General features: G+C 34.9%; 1 protein-coding gene and 1 non-coding gene across 3 annotated transcripts in view; one reads left to right on the top strand and one right to left on the bottom strand.

The window, feature by feature from the left end:
- Positions 1-23,231, top strand: part of LOC138713133 (clavesin-2-like) — a 90,692-nt gene that overhangs the window by 11,690 nt on the left and 55,771 nt on the right. Inside the window, exon 1 of one of the 2 annotated variants that reach the window (XM_069844926.1) lies at positions 8,752-8,877. The exons of the other annotated variant lie outside the window; for it this stretch is intronic. The gene's annotated coding sequence lies outside the window, so the exon portion shown is untranslated. Of the gene's footprint in view, positions 1-8,751; positions 8,878-23,231 lie in introns of those variants that run through there. 2 annotated transcript variants of the gene reach the window in all.
- Positions 7,746-7,820, bottom strand: TRNAS-GCU (transfer RNA serine (anticodon GCU)). Its single transcript has one exon. It is a non-coding gene; the product is annotated as a tRNA-Ser (tRNA).

The raw sequence follows: 23,231 nt of genomic DNA, 5'->3' as shown, positions 1-23,231 counted from the left end.
AACACCATAACCTAATTTCCTCAAAATCTAGTAGACTACACACACAAATAAAATTATTTTTCGGAATGTCACTTCCGCAGTTTTAATGTACATTTAATTTAATTTCTATCTCTTTAAAGGGAGATATGACTGAATTTTCCAACATCTAAAATTTTAAATGTATCATTATGAAATCATTATCGCATATTTGTTACCAGGCCTATCACATAATATTACACCAAATTTGGGCTCTATGGAGTTATTGGTTTCAAATTTATTATCATTTATTAACTTTTAATTATTATTCGGTATAAAAAGTCCCTTACATGATATTTTTAATCCAGTCAAGCTAAAATTGCAGAAATACACTATACACTAAGAATAGTAATATACGTTACAAGAGCGGTATGTTGACGTTTTCATGGTCGAGAAAAAGATTGAAAAAGCGAAACGTAGTTGAGCTTTTTTTAATTTCCGAGAACATGAAAATAAACATACCGCTCGTGTATCGTACATTATTTTGTGCGAAGATCGTTTATTACATACCTGAAAGACGAATTTCTAATTAGTTGCAATGAAATCTCCATCTTGGTTTCTGTTTAATGACGGCAACTTCGGAAAACCAAAATATCTTTCTTCAACATTGTTGCTATAAAATGTTTTCTATGTTTACTATACTCCAGCAGGCCGTGATATACGTCTGTCTTTCCCCCCCCCCCCCCAGTCTATAAATGCGAACTTAAAACAAACGGTAAGGTTATGTAATGATTTATTTTTCATTTTAATATTTTAACAATATTATTTATATAACATATTGCAGTAATAACATCGGCATCTGGAATCTTGTTGATTTTTTCACGGCTTCCTTAATGTTACTTGTATCAGGAATGCAATAAGTTTCGTGGAGTAGTAGACTTTACTTAATTTTTGCAAATATTTAAAAACAATAATTAACATTGTAATTTAGGTGAAATTGCAGTGGTAAGTTTCCAATTTATAATTATTACTATGTTAAACGTCTCTAAAAATAATATGTTAAAATCCTAAAACAGTAAAATGAATGTCGCGCTTAAGCGGTAAGAAGAGGGAAATTGTTATGTGTGTTACGTTGGGAATACCGAATGTGGTATTTCACACTTACCGGGTATTGGTTCTGTGCTGAAAACAAGAAAATACGCACGATCTCGCACAAAAGCATTTAGAAGCCCTTTATTGCAGTTTAAGAGAGAATTCTAGTATTATTATGAGTTGTAGCTTGAAATGTTTAATTACTCTGAAAAATACAACAAATTTCCGATATTTTGGAATCTATATCTACAGTATCCTCGTATTTAGATGAACAGAAGGGGTAAGAATGTTATCCTACCTGTTGAAGTCGTTACAAACGCCTGTATTCACATAACTGACGTCAGTAATAGGAAAAGAACAAGCTACTCCTCTTCTAAATAATCCAGCATTGCTTTCTCTCTCTCATATAGAGTTCTGTCCTTGACTATAGCAATGTCTACGAATAGCAGTAGTTGTTATTGCAAAGAATAACACCCGAAAGCATTAGAAAACATTATAGAGTTTCAACACACAATATCACACGTCTGGTGTTGTGTTTACAATATACTGTACTGTCAGTTTGTCACTCCATATTAAAATGTTACGACATGAGCAACACAACGTTGGGATAATTACAAAATTAATTACTATGCAGGAATATTGCAATAATAAATGTCAAAATTTATTTTAGAGAGCTGTATATAAAATATGCATCTACGCAGTGGGCCAAAAAGAACGGCACAAAATTAGAAATACTCTTACTTACTTACTTACTCGCGTTTAAGGAACCCGGAGGTTCATTGCCGCCCTCACATAAGCCCGCCATCGGTCCCTATCCTGAGTCCCTATCCTATCCAGTCTCTATCATCATATCCCACCTCCCTTAAATCCATTTTAATATTATCTTCCCATCTACGTCTCGGCCTCCCCAAAGGTCTTTTTTCCTCCGGCCTCCCAACTAACACTCTTTATGCATAACCCATACCTGCTACATGCCCTGCCCATCTCAAACGTCTGGATTTAATGTTCCTAATTATGTCAGGTGAAGAATACAATGCGTGCAGTTCTGTGTTGTGTAACTTTCTCCATTCTCCTGTAACTTCATCCCTCTTAGCCCCAAATATTTTCCTGAGAACCTTATTCTCAAACACTCTTAACCTATGTTCCTCTCTCAGAGTGAGAGTCCAAGTTTCACAACCATACAGAACAACCGGTAATATAACTGTTTTATAAATTCTAACTTTCAGATTTTTTGACACCAGACTGGATGATAAAAACTTCTCAACCGAATAATAACAGGCATTTCCCATATTTATTCTGTGTTTAATTTCCTCCCGAGTATCATTTATATTTGTTACTGTTGCTCCAAGATATTTGAACTTCTCCACCTCTTCGAAAGATAAATTTCCAAATTAGAAATATTCTATTTTCGGTAATACATAACATTAATTTTTAATGAATACACTGTTGGGAAGAGTAGACTGTAAAGATGAGCAGGACTTTTTATTATGTTTTTTGAGGCTGAATTAAAATTTTATGAAGGTCAATACACAATGATGCGAAAAATGTGGTTTTTGAAGACGATTTATTACTTCAAATGCAGAAACTGAATTTTGGTAAAATTAATAATAATTAATGATCTTTCAAATAATCAAAATTAAAAATGATGCTCTATGTGTCCGCCATTTGTCCGCACAACCATTTGTAGGGTCTTCTCTATTGTCCAATAGCACTGGATATCTGTTTTTGATCAAGCCGGTCCCAACATTCAAGAAGGCGTTGTCTTAAATGTTCAATATTACGAATTCTTGTTTTGTAGTAAACTGCTTTTTGTAGTTGACTCCATACAAAATAGTCCATAGGATTAAGATCTCGTTTTTATTTTAGTAGGTTACTTTACGACACTTTAACAACAGCTTAGGTTATTTAGCGTCTGAATGAGATAAAGGTGATAATGTCGGTGAAATGAGTCCGGGGTCCAGCACCGAAAGTTACCCAGCATTTGCTCATACTGGGTTGAGGGAAAACCCCGGAAAAAACCTCAACCAGGTAACTTGCCCCAACCGGGAAACGAACCCGGGCCACCTGCTTTCGCGGCCAGACGCGCTAACCGTTACTCCACAAGATCTTGTTTTAAAATCTAGCGGAAACCATCAGAGAATCTGAGAAATGCGATCTTTCACGCAATAATCTCTCAGGAAGGAAAAAGTTGAAGAACCTTTTCATCGCTCAAGACTCTGTTAGTCGACAATTTAAGGCTGTTTATTTTTAATTGCATAAGTTGTTTGTTGTACATTACAATTATAAGTTGCGAAATTTACATAAAACTAACAAAACAAGAAAAAAATTATGTCATTCATTGTAAAATAAAATGCATCTAAACTACTTCATTTACATAAAATAATACAGTTTTAATTAATTCAAGAAAATTAAAAATTTAAGTTCAATTAACTTTTCGTTTAATTATGTGAGTGTTTTATGCTAGTCGTATATCCATAACACATCATGTACATAAAATAATGTAGGAAAAAATATACAGCAATAACTTTGAAACCTATTAACATATTTTTATTCTGTTTGTTTTGTAAGATTAATTGCATGTTGGAAGTTTTGTTACATACTTTTCATAATTATGCTCGCCTCATGTTGCTCTTATGATGTCTAATCGATACTCAATTTCAGTCAAGGTTTTTTAAAGCATTATCTTGTGTTATTATTCATGTAGCATCTCTAATTCTTTCATGTAAGACCTGAATATTTCTTACGGACTTTCTGTAGCTGTTGTCCTTTACACAACCCCACATAAATAAGTCTAGCGGAGTTAAATCTGGTGACCGAATATTTTGTCGATTAACGCGCCTCAAGGAATGAAATGTCGCTTCATCAGAAAACAACACTCTTTGCAAGAAATTTTTGTCTAGGCTGTGGATTTTCTCCTAACATATTCACGTCATCCGCATAGACAAGTAGCTGATGTATCCCGTTCAATTCCAAACTCTCTCTGTTTTCCTGGACTTTCCTAATGACATATTGTAGAACAAAGAAAATAATGTGTGTAGTCTTTATTAATCAGGTAATCTTTTGGTACTTCGATTTCTATTGTTGTAAATTTAATATTAATTGTAATTATAATTTTAATATATATATAATATATTATATCGAAATGATAGCCGTCCAAATCTTGTATTTTAAATATCGGCATCCTAATAAATTCAAATGAACAAAACAAAAATGTAAATTAATGTTAAAAAAATACATTGTTAATATTTTAATATTGCAGCTGTAATTCCCAGGAAGAGGGGAAGAGAAGGTCTTTAAAGCCAATTTTATAAAAATGCCGCCCTAAATAAGGGTTCGAATAGAGCGTCCTACTAATCAATTCATAAAGAATAATCATGACTATAATCTTAACTATTATTTTACAATTGATAATCAATGGTGTTTAATTATTACACTTTATTTTTATAACACTATTCATATTTAATTAATTGTATTTGTTTGCTATTGATTTCCGGATCCTCGTGGTCATCCTTAATTAAGGCCGGATGAGTTTTTTCTCTCTCTCTCTGATTTATACTGTGATTAAATTGGCAAAACTTCATTTCTCACATTAGTTTATTTAACCGTGTCGGACTGTAAAGAAAACAACTATCGCAATGTCCATATTTTATATGTTGTACAATATTATAGTATTGTGAAATTTTAATTTCCTACCTATTTTTTATTGTTCTATTAAAATTATAGCATATAGCCTATTAATCTGTTGTATCCTATAGAATACATTGCCAATTTAAGGGTTAAATAAATAAATACTAAATACCTAAAATGATGCCTCCGAACTATAGCAACAATTCACAGTACAAGAAATAATACAGCAGCAATATAGCGATTGTGGAAACAGGAAGGTAAGATAAATCAGAACATTGGCAAAAACCATGAGTGTTTTTTTTTCCTACCAAGAACTTACTCTCATACGATCTCCAAATTTTAAAATCGAAATACTGTAAAGGTTCAGATTTGTGAGTTACCTTAAAACACTGACTCTAGAGATGAAAAGGAAAGTACTCGTAGCTAATTGTAGATATCTTGAAGCATTTCACGTTATAATGAACTGAACTTAAGGACAATTGCCTCTAAGATTATTTGGACACGGTAAAGATAGAATCCCGATCGTGGATGCAGGCAATACATCTTCCGCCGAGATGTTGATTGTGATTTTAAACATCTCCCTCTGACATGAGTCCAATAACATTACACATTCTCCAGCCGACCGCACGCTGGGCGTGCCATCCTCGAGACCTTTCAAGGAGTTCAACATACTACCGTGTTTATATTACGTAAGCGTCATTCATATTCCGAACGGCGTTGTAATAACATGCTACAATCTGGGATCGCTGTACTTTACTGTACGTGGGTATTTTGTTACATAAGCAATGAAAATGTTACTCACTATTTATTTTACATTCTTTTCCAACTTATCAGTTCTTTTATTCTTCCTTACTCCATGGAGTAGATGTTCATATGTTCAGTGATGTTTTTTTAGACATCCACACGGATGTCCTTCGAAATGATTCATAACATGAAACATTTCTAGATGGCAGTGCTATTGGTATTCTTTCCAGGTGACTCTGCATTACTTTTACAACTTCTGGTTTTTATGCTGATGTTTAGTTGATTTCTTACAAGATACAGACATTTGCATTTTTGTGTCTTTCTGAGAAATCTCATTTCTGAGGTCTGTGTCTTTACTTTTTTTTATACATCTTGATTACACAACGTACGTGAAATAATTATTTAAATATATGGTTTAAAGACAGGAAAAAGAAGTTTGCCGAAAGTATAGTGTGTGATTTTATCGGCTGGTCACGGTATATTTAATGACTAATGTCGTAGGTACGATTTCCACCAAGGACATGAACATTTGCCTGTTGTTAATGCGGTGTCATATGTAATCTTACATTAAAGCATGACGTCGTACCATTCTCTATTTATGGCATTCACTATTACTGACTTTGAACAAAAGCTTTCACGAAGAGATAAGTGCCATAGGAAAACAATGCGTAATACTTAAGCTCAACGCCGTAACTATTTAAATATGCGAACTTTTGCTTCCACACGGATAAATCTTTCCAAGCTACAAATAAATCAAGTTTGTCTTGATTGTAGAGCGACTACTTGTGATCTGAGAGCTCGCAGATCTGATCTCGGACTCAGACAAATGATTTTTGTCTTTGCCAATATTTTATAGACTAACTGTAACCTCTTAAAATCTACTGATGACTAAAAGACTTTTCGTGTTGAGATTATATAAGCAAGAACTGCTCTTTTTTACCTTCAGTTAAAATATTTTCCAAAAATAATATGAATTTTCACTGAAAGATTTGAAGGAAAAACTATCTGAAGTTCAAACCCCTGTAAGAGTTCAGGGTAGAGCTAGTAACATTATTTTAACATATAAATATGAATATATAATTTTCTCCCTCTGTTTCTATCCAACATAAACTAATGTCTTTTGCACTGTGTGATAAATACTGTTGGTGAGTTGTGAGCTGACCACAGAAACAAATTATCTTTCATTTTTTAATACAGGCATGGCAGAAAGAAAAGTTTATTGAATTTGCGATTGTCAAAACTTAGGAACACCTATTATAAAAAGTTCTGATCTCACACTTTTGAAACTTTCCCCCTATGTCGAAAACATATTATTTGAGAAAATGAATGGAATAAAAATATACTTTTCCAATTACACAAGCACAATGTAACAAATCCCCATACGTTTATACAAATCTGGCTTTCAGGTAGTAGCTCCCTGTAAAGTAGGTTTGAATAATTTCAAGGAAAAATTGTTTCGGAGCCGGGTATCGATCCCGGGACCCTTCGCTTAGCGCGCGAACGCTCTACCGACTGAGCTACCCCAGGAACTATACACGACACCGTCACAATTTTTCCTTTTATATCCACACAACTCAAGTGAGCTGACAAGACGCCAGAACTCAACTATGAGTGCACACAATACTGTGTGACTTAAATTGTGGCTTTCTGTTAACGTACCTCCAGTAACGAATGTATTATACAAATCTGGCTTTCAGGTAGTAGCTCCCTGTAAAGCAGGTTTGAATAATTTCAAGGAAAAATTGTTTCGGAGCCGGGTATCGATCCCGGGACCCTTCGCTTAGCGCGCGAACGCTCTACCGACTGAGCTACCCCAGGAACTATACACGACACCGTCACAATTTTTCCTTTTATATCCACACAACTCAAGTGAGCTGACAAGACGCCAGAACTCAACTATGAGTGCACACAATACTGTGTGACTTAAATTGTGGCTTTCTGTTAACGTACCTCCAGTAACGAATGTATTATACAAATCTGGCTTTCAGGTAGTAGCTCCCTGTAAAGTAGGTTTGAATAATTTCAAGGAAAAATTGTTTCGGAGCCGGGTATCGATCCCGGGACCCTTCGCTTAGCGCGCGAACGCTCTACCGACTGAGCTACCCCAGGAACTATACACGACACCGTCACAATTTTTCCTTTTATATCCACACAACTCAAGTGAGCTGACAAGACGCCAGAACTCAACTATGAGTGCACACAATACTGTGTGACTTAAATTGTGGTTTTCTGTTAACGTACCTCCAGTAACGAATGTATTATACAAATCTGGCTTTCAGGTAGTAGCTCCCTGTAAAGCAGGATAGAATAATTTCAAGGAAAAATTGTTTCGGAGCCGGGTATCGATCCCGGGACCCTTCGCTTAGCACGCGAACGCTCTACCGACTGAGCTACCCCAGGAACTATACACGACACCGTCACACCCCATACGTTTATTTTGTCATATAAAAATATGACATGCCTCTCCACATTTTCACTATTTGAATTAAATATTTTAAAATAGGAGTCCATTAATTTTGAAGAATATATAGTTTATATTAGCATAAAAAATTTCAACCCTTTACCCTAAGTACTTAGTTTCTGAGTAAAGGGTTCCTGAATTTAGAACAATACATTTTTTTTTCAATACTCTTTCTTTCTGCCGTTTCTGTATTAAAACAATGAAAGATAATTTCTTTCTGTGGCCACCTCACAACTCACTAATATTTATTTATCACACGGTGCAGAGTAAATTAGTCTGCGTTTTATAGAAACGGAGGAAAAAAATAATTTATATATTCATATTTACATGTGAAAAATACTGTTGCCAGCTCTACCCAGCATCCTTAATAAAATGTTAAAAAATAATTTCAACAAATTCCGTAACATATCAAATTTGGTCAGTCTTATAACACCAAAAATACCCTTAAATAAAATTCACAACTATAAAATAATCAACGTAATAGTACGTAATTGAGTGGTTTAGATGTTTTAAATTCTTCATTTCCATTTACCTGCGGCCTACCTTGCTTAATAAAATAATAATTTCATCTTTACAAACGAATAAAACTGAGAGATTTCAACGAGCGGATAAGCAGTGAACTTCAATTATTAAACGTAAAATAAATGTCCAAAATAATTTGGATGTATTTCCACACATTTAATCATCGGTTGGAGGCCGGGAGTCTCACGAGAAAATCTACTCAAACAGTACTTTCCCATCACTAATTCTCCGGGATTTGAACTCGGATCTCTGGCTCAGAGGATATACATATTAAATTTGTTTCGCAATTGTTTCTGTATTTAACGTAGAATGGTATCTTCGTAACAATATGTGTATTTATTTCTAGGAAGCTTAAACCGCAGCCAGTGAAAGAGAATTAGTTTCCATACTGGTGAAAAGATCGTCCGATCGGCGAAGGATCTTAAGTGCAGAAAACCAAAAACGACCAACAAAAGCAGAACTCTACTCACATTAAGGTACGTGTAGCGCCATCTACTTATACCATGGATTTAATACAATTTAACGTCCTGTATAAGCTATAAAATTTTGTACAGACTATTCACTCACACCCTGTATGGTCATAAATGTTATAATATTGCATAGTTCGACAGGCTAGGAAATGAAATGTATAATTTAAAATTCTGTGATTATAAGGAAGGTCTTGCAGATTGCTATGTGGTCTAGTTTGGAACAAGACATCCTAAGATATATGATTAAAATCAATTACGGAAATATTAAACCTGTATAGTATGTAAATGTCCATGTTACTTGCGATCATTTGTACTATTACCGCAACTTTCCAAATACGTGACAGGATACATATGCCGTTTCTCCAGTCAAACACATGTTCAGGCGTCAAACATGACATAATACTACAAACCGGCTGCTGCGTTTCTTCAGCAAAAATAACACTTCAGTGTCAGCTGTTTGCTATCACTACTGTTGCGTAACAAAGAACTTATTAATGAAGGAAACGTAACGGACCTCCCAACTTTCCATTCCTTTTTGTCTGATCATTTGCCTGAAACTGTCTGCAGAACACAGACAACTTCATCTCTCTTCAGATAGAATTCCGCGAACATTACAGAATCCTTTCTACACATCACAATAACAAAAGTAGACAACAAACACACAATCAAAGTATACAGAAAACCAACAACACCAACAACAACAACACACATACACAACACATCCAACCACCCCACACAACACAAACAAGCTGCATTCCGAACAATGGTACATAGGCTACTCAACATACCAATGAACCAACAGGATTACAACGAAGAACTAAACACAATCAAATAAGCCTGCATAGGACAAGAAAACGGATACAACCCTAACATAATAGACAACATAATACGTAAGACAAAACATAATCACAAAAAACATAAGAATACAACACAAACACAAGAACACAAAAAATACATCACACTAACATACGAAAACAAAAACACACACAAAATTGCAACCTCATTCAAGAAATTAAATTACAACATCGCATACAGAACAAATAACACTCTACAAAAACACCTCAACACACAAACAACACAAACAAACAAATACAACCACACAGGCGTATACAAACTCAAATGTAATACCGGCAACAACAACTTCTACATAGGACAGACAGGCAGATCGTTTCAAACACGTTACAAAGAACACATCACAGCCATAACAAAATTACAAAACACTTCCACATATGCAGAACACATCACAAATGATAACCACACTCACAGAGACATCAACACAGACATGGAAATACTACAAATCCAACCAAAAAGCCAGAAACTAGAACAATATGAAATATACAGACACACGAAAACACACCCCAACGAAATTCTCAACACACAACTCAACTTCAAAACATACACACTCTTTGACTCTACGGTACACTATACCACAGGAACACACTCTCACAGGAAACAGAACAAGTGGCGCCAAGACCAACAACGACCAGTTCTGAAGATGACCCAAAAATATGTAAACGAGGTACGTTGAAATTTAACACAGGAAAGTCTTACCATACATATTCCGAAAAGAATCCTTTAATATTTTCGAGTCATCGCTCAGAGAAAGAATAATATCAGTTACACATGTTGCTCTTTCGAGTTCACGCAAGGCAAAGTATCATTTGCTTCTCTGGTATTCTTAATTACAGAGGGTATATACAGTCTTAGAAATAAGTTTTGTCGCACAGGTACATTATAAGTCCCAGGAAGGAGGCAGTGCTCATACAGCCATTCTTTGTACAGAGTGTTTCAGAAATACTTTGACAAACCTTGGGGGCATGTTCCTCACAACAAAACAAGAAGAAAAGTTCATATAAACATTTGTCCGAAAATCCTTAGTTTTTTATTTATTTATTTAACCTGGTAGAGACAGGGCCATCAGGCCTTCTCTTCCCCTCTACCAGGGGATTACAACTACAATATTAAGAATACAATTACAATTATAATTACAATTAATATTAAATTTACAAATAGCCTACAATAAAAATCAAAGTACTAAAAGATTAACTGATTAATAAAAGCTAGACAGTTACGGTCTTACTAATAAAAACTCTATATACAGACGTTTAACTGTCTTATACTTATACAATGAGTAGCTCGTTTATATGTCGTGTGTAAATTCCTTACTAATAATCACTACATACGTCGTGTATAACCGTACAACTGTTACACAGCTACGTCATAGTTTCGTCATTACTTCGTTACGAAGGGTAATAGAATATCTGAGGTTCTCTACTGCATCCGGTAGAGCGCTCTAGTGTGGCGTGTTAAATATCGATAGAACAACTGCCTCTAATCGATTACCACACTACAATTTGGTCAAAGAGTACAAGCTACAGCAATATTATTCTAATAATTCTGTGATCTTTGGTTTGTTCTTCTGTGGTTACAAGGTAAACATCATCATAAATTGACAGTCGATACGAACAGCTGTTAGAGGGGCTGCCATTTTTTCCCTATATACAACGCTTAAACAAGAGGTTTCGTGTATATAACTACTGCAAAGCAATTCCCATTGTATAGTTACAGCCTGTTTATACGTCCATAGCTTATTCACGGTTTATTAGTAACGTTTTCTGTCTCAACTCTGCACAAGTGTCGTATAAAAACTATACACGGTTTATTAGTAAGACTGTTATTGTAAAAGTTAAGAAGAGAGAAGCATTTCTTTTATTAAGTACAAATTAAACCTACTCTACGCAGTAAGAAAATGCTTAATAAGCTTGCTTTCGAACGCTACTAAATTCCGACAGTCTCTGATGTCACTGGGTAGGGTATTCCACAAGCGCGAGAGCGAGATTGTGTATGATGATGAATACGATGATGTGTTATGTGTTGGTATGGTAGTATGCGGCTATTTTGAGTGCGTGTGAAGAGATTATGATATGATGACAGGTAACTGAAACGGGAGGCAAGGTAGGTAGGTGTAGAGTTTGAAGGACTTGGAAAAGGAGAACAAGAGAATGAACATTTCTACGTTCGTTACACCGTAGCCAGTTTAGAGTTTGGTTATTAATGAAAGAACATAATGAAACATCTGTTAGATATTGTGAGCTTGGTAGCAAGTGTTGCAACTTTAATCAATTCAGAAACTCATAAGAATTAAAGTTTACGTTCAAAAGCGTTTCGAGGTGTAATCCAACAACTTAAGTTCGTAATCGATTTATTTTGTTAGATAATCGAATGATGTTATCGATACAAGTCGATACAGTATGGGAGTATTTGAAAGGGTGCGACAGTCCATGATCCGACGAGCGCATGCGTGTGTGGAAGCAAGAGGAGAACATTTTGAACATTTGTTATGAGTTCAGGTTGTATGCATAAAGTTTCAACAAATAAAGTTCAGTAGTAAATGTTTTACGGTGTTTTTATTTTATCCATGCCCAAACGGATCACCCTGTAGATATTAATTGACTTATTAAAATTCTATTTCACTAATGTTAACTTCACGAAAATGTTTGAACGGAGCCGCCATTTTCAGTCTACTATCTATGCGGAAAACAAATTATCGCAAAGCATGTTTTATAGTACAGTAAAGAATTTGCAGTTTGAAATGTTGGCAAACAAAGAACGAAATGCTAGGAAAGTGATTAAGTATCACTTAATCACTCAATTAAAGTTTGTGTGACTGCAACCTGTGTATATTTTTGTGTAGCTTTACTTTGTATATAATGTATTTTTTCTGTTTATTTCTATTATTGTATTTGTATTCATGTTGTTGTGGAAGAGAAGGCCTGATGGCCTTAACTACACCAGAATAAATAAATAAATGAACGAACGAATGAATGAATGAATAAATGAATGAATAAATAAATCAATAATTAAACAAATGAATAAATGAATAAATAAATAAACAAATTAAATAAATGAACAAAATAAAGAAATAAACAAAATAAATAAACAAAATAAATAAATAAGCAAAATAAATAAATAAACAAAATAATTAAATATACGCTAGGGAAGTGATAAAATTGTAGCGATAAGCAGCCATGATTGGTTGAAACACGGCCTTTCGTACCGTTGTATTGGTCAAAAGCAGTATGACGTAGTAAAAGTGTAATAGTCAACAGTAATCTCACTAGACGTTTTGATTTATCTAGAGAAACTCGAGTGGGATTTAATTGACTATTACATGATTAGAAGAAAGTATATAAAGATTAGAAGTAACGAAGTACTCCAATACAATAAAATATTAATTGACTTACGAAAATACAACTGTCTTCAAATGTATTATTGTACCATCTCAACATTACAAATATTACGCTAGATGCATGCTAGATGGCAGTAGTGAGCAATGCCTTCTCGTCGAGAAGTTCTCGATCTATTATACACGATGGCAATGTTACTAGTCAAGAAGGCTTTGTTGATTCAGTTTCATTTTTATTATTAAAACGGTTGCATTCCACTTCAATTATCCGAATCCCAGTAATCAACGTCACTTGACAGATGATTTTCAATAAATCTTAATATTAAACAATCTCTGATACGTGACTATCCATAATATCATATAGCAGAAGCTATAACATAACCTAACTAATATACTGTACACAAGTGTTAGAAAAGTTTTAATTAACGACGATGACATAAAAAATAAACATGAATAATTTTAAAAGGAATAATTATTGAATGTACAATTTTCAAATTTGAATGTGGTTGGTGGTTCAATTGATGTTATATTGGACGTGTGCGTAATAGAAGTGGAACTCGTTGATTTAGGCCTACACGGTGTATTCAACTTCTTCAGGATTTCCGAATGGTGCTCTTCATTTATTTGTAAATCGGATTTCAGAAGATGCATAGGCATGATCAGTGACTTTTATTAATTCTTGTTCTTGAATACCAATGCGAGTCATATTTGAAACTGCTGTGCATCGACTGGACTGATTTGTAATTTTATATATATATATATATATTTTTTTTTTATGTCCAGACCAGCGCAGTTTCAAATGTTGGCGAACAAATAAACAAATGCTAGGTACGCGATAAAATTTAACAAATGCTAGGGACGCGATAAAATTAAACAAATGTTAGGGACGCGATAAAATTGTGCAATAAGCAGCCATGATTGGTTGAAATACGTCCTTTCGTACCGTTATATTGGTGAAAAGCAGTATGACGTAGTAAAAGTGTAATAGTCATTTTAAAATATTGTACCAACTGAATTAATTATAAGCTCAGTCTCATGATTCGATGAAAAAACTTGTAAACAAACAAGAGATATTTTACACGTTTCATTCAACCCAGATCGTGGTTTCTGGGTAATTGCTCGAGAATTCCGAACCACAATGAATCAAAACCAACGACAACTAAATCAGGTTCTTCTTGTTTCTGGTGGAAATCCCGCTCATTAACATCAGATTCGATTTTTTTGTCTCACAAGAAATTGTTTACAAGTATAAAGTAGCGCAGAATAAAATAATGTGTTAAAAGTGTGACACTTCTCCACTCCAGTTGTTGAGCTCGGGAATATCGAAGAAAGGTTACGGCGCGGCATCGTGTAGTTCAAGGAGCGTAAATCGCTAATCGAGCGGTTCTCGAGTGAAAGCTATTGCACAGATGAGAGCATCTCGTACTAGGAAACACGACCCACAAGGTGTTAATCTGCTCCCGGTATTACTTTCAATTCCATCGTTTACATTTCATTGGCGTTACTCATTTGACGGACACACCTTCAGTACATTCCACTGACAACGTTGTTACGTTACGTAAGAGAAATCAGTTCTTATAAGGGCATACAGGATGATTCGTAAGTAACTTCAGGAAATTATTCTTTGAGATATACTTATTTATGGCTTTTAAGGAACTCGGAGGTTCATTGCTGCCCTCACATAAGCCCGCCATTGGTCCCTATCCTGAGCAAGATTAATCCAGTCCCTACCATCATATCCCACCTCCCTCAAATCCATTTTAATATTATCTTCCCATCTACGTCTCGGCCTCCTCAAAGGTCTTTTTCCCTCCGGCCTCCCAACTAACACTCTACATGCATTTCTGGATTCGCCCATACGTGCTACAGGCTCTGTCCATCTCAAGCGTCTGGATTTAATGTTCCTAATTATATCAGGTGAAGAATACAATGCGTGCAGTTCTGCGTTGTGTAACTTTCTCCATTCTCCTATAACTTCATCCCTCTTAGCCCCAAATATTTTCCTAAGCACCTTATTCTCAAACATCCTTAATCTCTGTTCCTCTCTCAAAGTGAGAGTCCAAGTTTCACAGCCACACACAACAACCGGTAATATAACTGCTTTATATATTCTTTTAGATTTTTTGACAGCAGACTAGACGACAAAAGCTTCTGAACCGAATAATACCAGGCATTTCCCATATTTATTCTGCATTTAATTTCCTCCCGAGTGTCATTTATATTTGTTACTGTTGCTCCAAAATATTTGAGATATTTCAAACTAAAAAGATAAAATTGTTTTATATCAAACATTTCATAGCGTATTTCTGGGAACTTACTTTCTTACTTACTGGCTTTTAAGGAACCCGGAGGTTCATTGCCGCCCTCACATAAGCCCGCCATTGGTCCCTATCCTGAGCAAGATTAATCCATTCTCTATCATCATATCCCACCTCCCTCAAATCTAATTTAATATTATCCTCCCACATACGTCTAGGTCTCCAAAGGCATTTTTCCCTCCGGCCTTCCAACTAACACTCTGTATGCATTTCTGGATTCGCCCATACGCGCTACAGGCTCTGCCCATCTCAAATGTCTGGATTTAATGTTCCTAATTATATCAGGTGAAGAATACAATGCGTGCAGTTCTGTGTTGTGTAACTTTCTCCATTCTCCTGTAACTTCATCCATCTTAGCCCCAAATATTCTCCTAAGAACCTTATTCTCAAACACCCTTAATCTCTGTTTCTCTCTCAAATTGAGAGTCCAAGTTTCACAACCATACAGAACAACCGATAATATAACTTTTTTATATATTCTTTTAGATTTTTTTGACAGCAGAGTAGACAAAAGCTTCTCAACCGAATAATAACAGGCATTTCCCATATTTATTCTACGTTTAATTTCCTCCCGAGTGTCATTTATATTTGTTACTGTTGCTCCAAAATATTTGAGATATTTTAAATAAAAAAAATAAATGCAATTTTGCTCATTTTTATTTCCTTTTCGAGATAAAAATAGTTTTATATGAAACATTCCATAGCGTATTTCTGGGAAAGCCATTGAGTTAATTCTCAATATGCTCAGTCAATTTAAGAGAGTAGGGTATTAGATAAATGATTGAAAGAATTTTAGTTTTGTCCTTTAAATATGCAGGAATTTGATGTGAACAAATGTAACATTGTAAAATTATTTTTCAGAACGAAAAGTTCTATTAACCGAAAATCATCTCAACCCCATCTCCTTAAATCAAATGGAACATCCTGTATATTTTTTCATATGATATATCGTCTGTAGATTCGAAGTTCTAAAAGTACAATTATTAATGGAATTATTGTTGTCATTCTTTTTTAATGACATTAAAATAAAAGTGACATAGATTTTGACTAGGCCTAATAATATATATTTTTTATTTTATGAGATTATTTTACGACGCTTTGTCAACATCTCAGGTTATTAAGCGTCTGAGGTTATTAAGAGATGAAGGTGATAATGCCGGTGAAATGAGTTCGGGGTCCAGCCCCGAAAGTTACCCAACATTTGTACATGTTGGATTGAGGGAAAACCCCGGAAAAAGCATCAACCAGGTACCTTGCCCCGACCAGGAATCGAATCCGGCCCACCTGGTTTCGCGGCCAATCGCGCTAACCGTTACTGCACAGGTGTGGATGCCTAATAATATATTGAATCTTTAGTTCTTTACAAAGAAGAAAGAAATTTCAATACAATAATCCTTAATAATAACGCAAAACTTATCATGGCAGTAACGTAGAATAACCTTTGTCGTCAAAATGTCAATAAATAAAAGAATAATGAGCAAAGAGTATTTTATACTCAATGTTCACATTCAACGTACGGCAAACTTCTATGTTTGGTTAGAAAAATACAATAGGTTTAGGTTATTTGTAAATAAAATAAATTATTAGATTGAAAAATGATACCGTTTTATCCCAGAGTTGCTATTTCGCATCATTAAAAAAAAAGGTAAAGGTATCCCCATAACATGCCATGAAGGCACTTGGGGGGCATGGAAGTAGAGCCCCATGCTTTCCATGACCTAGAATGAGGTGGTGTGGTCGGCACCACGCTCTGACCGCCTTTACCCCGGGAAATACCCGGTACTCAATTTTATAGGAGGCTGAGTGAACCTCGGGTCCGTTCTGAAATTTAGGCTACGAGAAAAAATCCTGTCACCACCTGGGATCGAAATAAATAAATAAATAAATACATACATACATAAATAAGTAAATAAATACATAAATGAAATAAATAAATAGATAAATAAATAAAATAAATAAATAAATAAATAAAAAATAAATAAATAAATAAATAAAATAAATAAGTAAATAAATAAGTAAATAAGTAAGTAACTATGTAACTAAGTAAGATTGAAAAGCTCCCAAATTTGAAGTAGTAAAGGTATCCCCCGTAAAGGTAGAGCCCCATGCTTTCCATGACCTCGGCACTAGAATGAGGTGGTGAGGTCTGCACCACGCTCTGGCCGCCTTTTACCCCCGGCAAAGATCCGGTACTCAATTTTATAGGAGGCTGAGTGAACCTCGGGTCCTTTCTGAAATTTTGGCAACGAGAAAAAATCCTGTCACCACCTGGGATCGAAATAAATAAATAAATAAATACATAAGTAAATAAATACATAAATGAAATAAATAAATAGATAAATAAATAAAATAAATAAAATAAATAAATAAATAAAAAATAAATAAAATAAATAAGTAAGTAAATAAATAAGTAAGTAACTATGTAACTAAGTAAGATTGAAAAGCTCCCAAATTTGAAGTAGTAAAGGTATCCCCCGTAAAGGTAGAGCCCCATGCTTTCCATGACCTCGGCACTAGAATGAGGTGGCGTGGTCGGCACCACGCTCTGACCGCCTTTTACCCCTGGGAAAGACCCGGTACTCAATTTTATAGGAGGCTGAGTGAACCTCGGGTTCGTTCTGAAATTTTGGCAACGAGAAAAAAAATCCTGTCACCAACTCGGATCGAACCCCGGACCTTTCAGCCCGTAGCCAGCTGCTCTACCAACTGAGCTACCCGGCTGCCTATTTGGCATCATTAAAACAACAAAAATATTTGTCTGAGTTCGTCTGGAATGAGATGTTCGTTATATAACTTTCGTTTCTAAAGTCCGTTTACATCCGAGAAGTGTGGAGTCGGAAGCGAGCTTATAACTTCTGCATGGTGCTCATTTCCTGATGGGTTCTCGTACGAAGCGGTTTTAATGGAATCGTGACAGACAGGTAAATGGCATGGTAGTCGGAGACGATTGACAGAGACTATCACGTCGGAAGTAACGGCTATTGTTTATGAAATTGAATAGAGATGCTTCGTGTTTCATTGAAATAATTTATTTAACCGACGATGCCCTGTTGCCGAACTATGCAGACTTCCAACTTAATTGTCTTATTAATCATGCATATAATTACAAATCTCATAATAGGTTTTCATTTATTTCAACGTATTCGACAGATAATGGAGAAAAAATGAGAGTATAAGGGTACAGTGCATCAGTTATTCATAGATTTCAAAAAGGCATGTGACTCGATTAAGAGAGAAGTTTTATATGATATTCTTATTGAATTTGGTATTCCCAAGAAACTAGTTCGATTAATTGAAATGTGTCTCAGTGAAACGTACAGCAGAGTTCGTATAGGTCAATTTCTGTCAGAAGATGCGTTTCCAGTTCACTGTGGGCTAAAGCAAGGAGATGCACTATCACCTTTACTTTTTAACTTTGCTCTAGAGTATGCCATTAGGAAAGTCCAGGATAACAGACAGGGTTTGGAACTGAAAGGGTTACATCAGCTGCTTGTCCATGCGGATGACGTGAATATGTTAGGAGAAAATCCACAAAAGATTAGGGAAAACACGGGAATTTTACTTGAAGCAAGTGAATAGATAGGTTTGGAAGTAAATCACGAAAACACAAAGTATATAATTATGTCTCGTGACGAGAATATTGTACGAAATGGAAATATAAAAATTGGAAATTTATCTTTCGAAGAGGTGGAAGAATTCAAATACCTGGGAGCAACAGTAAGAAATATAAATGGCACTCAAGAGGAAATTAAACAGAGAATAAATATGGGAAATTCCTGTTATTATTCGGTTGAGAAGCTTTTATCATCTAGTCTGCTGTCAAAAAATCTGAAAGTTAGAATTTATAAAACAGTTATATTACCAGTTGCTCTTTATGGTTGTGAAACTTGGACACTCACTTTGTGAGAGGAACAGAGGTTAAGGGTGTTTGAGAATAAGGTGCTTAGGAAAATATTTGGAGCTAAGAGGGATGAAGTTACAGGAGAATGGAGAAAGTTACACAACACAGAACGGCACCCATTGTATTCTTCACCTGACATAATTAGGAACATTAAATCCAGACGTTTGAGACGGGCAGAGCATGTAGCACGTATGGGCGAATCCAGAAATGCATATAGAGTGTTAGTTGCGAGGCCGGAGGGAAAAAGACCTTTGGGGAGGCCGAGACGTAGATGGGAAGATAATATTAAAATGGATTTGAGGGAGGTGGGATGTGATGATAGAGACTGGATTAATCTTGCTCAGGATAGGGACCAATGACGGGCTTATGTGAGGGCAGCAATGAACCTCCGGGTTTCTTAAAAGCCGGTAAGTAAGTATTTATTTTAACGTATTCTATTGCCCTCTTGAATCTGCAGAGTTAATCACTTGCTGTCTGTATAAACAGTAAGTTAATATCAGTCGCAATATGGTAAAGGTCTGAATTATTGTAAAATTGTAACACAAAAGTGGATAATTAAAATTTGCTAAACAAGTCAATTGACTATCCAACAAATTTGATTTATTCCGATTTTAATGTTTTCTAAATTCAACAAATATGTAAATACATATTATTAAAATATTATCATAAAAATCGTTTAAAATATAAAAAGAACAACATATTTATCATGCGAGAAGGAATCTATTTTGATAATAAATCCTGATCTAGGTTATTTTGTGTTTAATAAATTTAAGAAAAAATTATGGAAATTATTTAATTTCAATATACTATTTATTCATTCCAACTTATATTTTGTTCTTGGCTTGATTAACTACTTTTATCTATAGTAATGTCACAAGAGACCTCGAGTCATATTTATTAGGACTATTTCGTAAATAAAATAAAAGTGTAAATAATATATCCCTAAAATTCGCTTACAAAATGTTAATAATTGTATATTTATGAATACTTAACCTATTCAGACATTGTGAAGTCGAAATAGATGAATAACGATTACTTCAATAAAGAAATTGAATGTTACTCAGTAATGCCAATTGAAAAAAGCGAAATACAGGTTTAAAATGTTAATTACATGTACTGCGCTTTTCTCTTGTTATTATAACAGAAATACGTTTTCATTATCTGCTGAAATCACAATTTAATTTAAATATTTTATAGTATAATTACAAATAACCTGATTAATACATCAATTAAATGAACAATTGTTACGAAGGAGTGTCATTTTCTTTAGATACAATGGACATGGAATTAGAAGATGTGAAAGTAGGATTTCGCACTTTATTTAGTACAATGGATTCATGCTCATGGATTTACGTGGAAACAGTTGGCGACACTGACTAAACAAAAGAACGACCATGCGATAAATTGATAGTGATAAATCGAGCTGCAGAAATTATCGCGATGTTCCTTATTTTTGGTTTACAAGACCAATATTTTTGTTAAATTTGATTGGTTGGAATTCAAAAGTTCATTACGCTTCATTGGTCGAAAATGGAATAACGTCATATAAACGAAATGGTCTACGTAATAATTATCCCTGTTTTGTTAATAATTGTATTGGTTTTGTAATTTTATTGAAACTTTGTTATGTTCTTTAGTACAAAATAGTTATTTATAGGAACCGCCCTCAAACACGAGCTTGCTCAAACGGGTGTGAGCTACTTAAATAATATGTATTTATTTTGTATTTTATGTAGCAATAAATATGTCGTTGTTGTTTTCTAATGCCAGGCGTTTGACAATAAAGTCGTTTGACCTCTTGCACTCCAATATTTTTCAAAGATATTATCATGGCCAGCCACTGAAGCATAGATTTTGAGGTGTTCCGAATCCATTTCTTGGTTTGAGTTGCACAATGGGCAGTTAGGGGACTGATATATTCCAATTCTATGCAGGTGTTTGGCCAAACAATCATGGCCTGTTGCCAATCTAAATGCAGCTACAGACGATTTTCGTGGTAAATCGGGAATTAACTGTGCATTTTGATGCAGAGAGTTCCATTTTTTCTCTTGGGATTGTGTTATCAAATTTTGTTTGTTGAAGTCTAAGTATGTAGATTTAGTAAATCTTTTCACAGAGTAATACGTAGATTTAGTAACAGGTTTGTAAGTAACAATGCTGCCCTTCTTTGCTAACGCATCTGCATAATAAATATTAAATACATAGTAATGCTGAAGAAATGTGTCATTTTCGTGACACTGTTTCCCTTCTCTTTTTCACTCCAGCCTCTTCCAGATTTTACTGCAACGTCTCTTAGAAACGGATTGTAATCTCTGTATGTCACACAGCGTCGTAGAATATCGCGTGTCTCCTTTCCAAGTGTAGGCTAACACTGTAATAATAGCAAATGAGTCTCGAACCTGCACGAGTGTTGTAAATCGGTAATTGCTAGCTAATTTCGCCTCTCGCATTGCGTGTCTAACATGTGACCAATACCAGCAGCAATGACCTGATTAATAGAGTTCTGTAGTAGAAGCAAGTCTAATTAATCTGTCATTTCTGTACACAAACTTACGTAACTACCTAAACAAAACATGACGTTACGCAGAAGATTTCTGGATATTTCTGTAGTATGTTATGAAAGAAAAAAAATTCACATTCTGTCTTAACTCACCCTTAGCTAAACGCCCAGAGCGTCGGTTTCGCCTAGGTCTCGAGTTCAGAGCTCGATAAGGGAAAAGTCCGTATTAAGGGATACTAGAACTGACTTCTGAAATGTTTACAATGTTAATCTGATTTATTAATTTTTTTAACTGTTTGTTAGATGCATTAAAAATAAAATGTGTGCAAATTTTCAGCAGAGGGTTTGGAATTGAACGGGTTACATCAGCTTCTTGTCAATGCGGATGACGTGAATATGTTAGGAGAAAATCCACAAACTATTAGGGAAAACACGGAAATTTTACTTGAAGCAAGTAAGACGATAGATTTGGAAGTAAACTCCGAAAAGACGAAGTATATGATTATGTCTCGTGACCAGAATATTGTACGAAATGAAAATATAAAAATTTGAGATTTATCCTTCGAAGAGGTGGAAAAATTCAAATATCTTGGAGCAACAGTAACAAATATACATTACACTCGTGAGGAAATTAAATGCCGAATAAATATGGGAAATGCGTGTTATTATTCAGTTGAGAAGCTTTTGTCATCTAGTCTGCTGTCAAAAAATCTGAAAGTTAGAATTTATAAAACAGTTATATTACCGGTTGTTTTGCATGGCTATGAAACTTGGACTGTCACTTTGAGAGAGGAACAGAGATTTAAGGTGTTTGAGAATAAGGTGCTTAAGAATATATTTGAGGCTAAGAGGGATGACGTTAAAGGAGAATGGAGGAAGTTACACAACCCAGAACTGCACGCATTGTATTCTTCACCTGACATAATTAGGAACATTAAATCCAGACGTTTGAGATGGGGAGGGCATGTAGCATGTATGGGCGAATCCATAAATGCATACAGAGTGTTAGTTGGGAGGCCGGAGGGAAAAAGGCCTTTGGGGAGGCCGAAACGTAGATGGAAGGACAATATTAAAATGGATTTGAGGGATGTGGGATATGATGATGGAGACTGGATTAATCTTGCACAGGATAGGGACCGTTGGCGGGCTTATGTGAGGGCGGCAATGCACCACCGGGTTCCTTAAAAGCCAGTAAGTAAGTAAATTTTCAATAATAGTTGAAATCCCCTGATAGAGGGGTAGAGAAGGCCTGGCGATCTTATCTCTACCAGATTAAATAAATAAATAAATAAATAAATAAATAAATAAATAAATAAATAAATAAATAAATAAATAAATAAATAAATAAATAAATAAATAAATAAATATTAGAATGTCCTTCCGCTCTCAAAAAGAGTACGATGCCTCCTCAGACTGAGGCCATCTATACGCCAGTCACAATACCGAAAACGCCGC

Source organism: Periplaneta americana, chromosome 14, assembly GCF_040183065.1.
Source record: "Periplaneta americana isolate PAMFEO1 chromosome 14, P.americana_PAMFEO1_priV1, whole genome shotgun sequence".
Lineage (NCBI taxonomy): Eukaryota > Metazoa > Arthropoda > Insecta > Blattodea > Blattidae > Periplaneta > Periplaneta americana.
The sequence above is the reverse complement of the archived record's forward strand: the minus strand, read 5'-3'. Positions and strand labels throughout refer to the sequence as shown.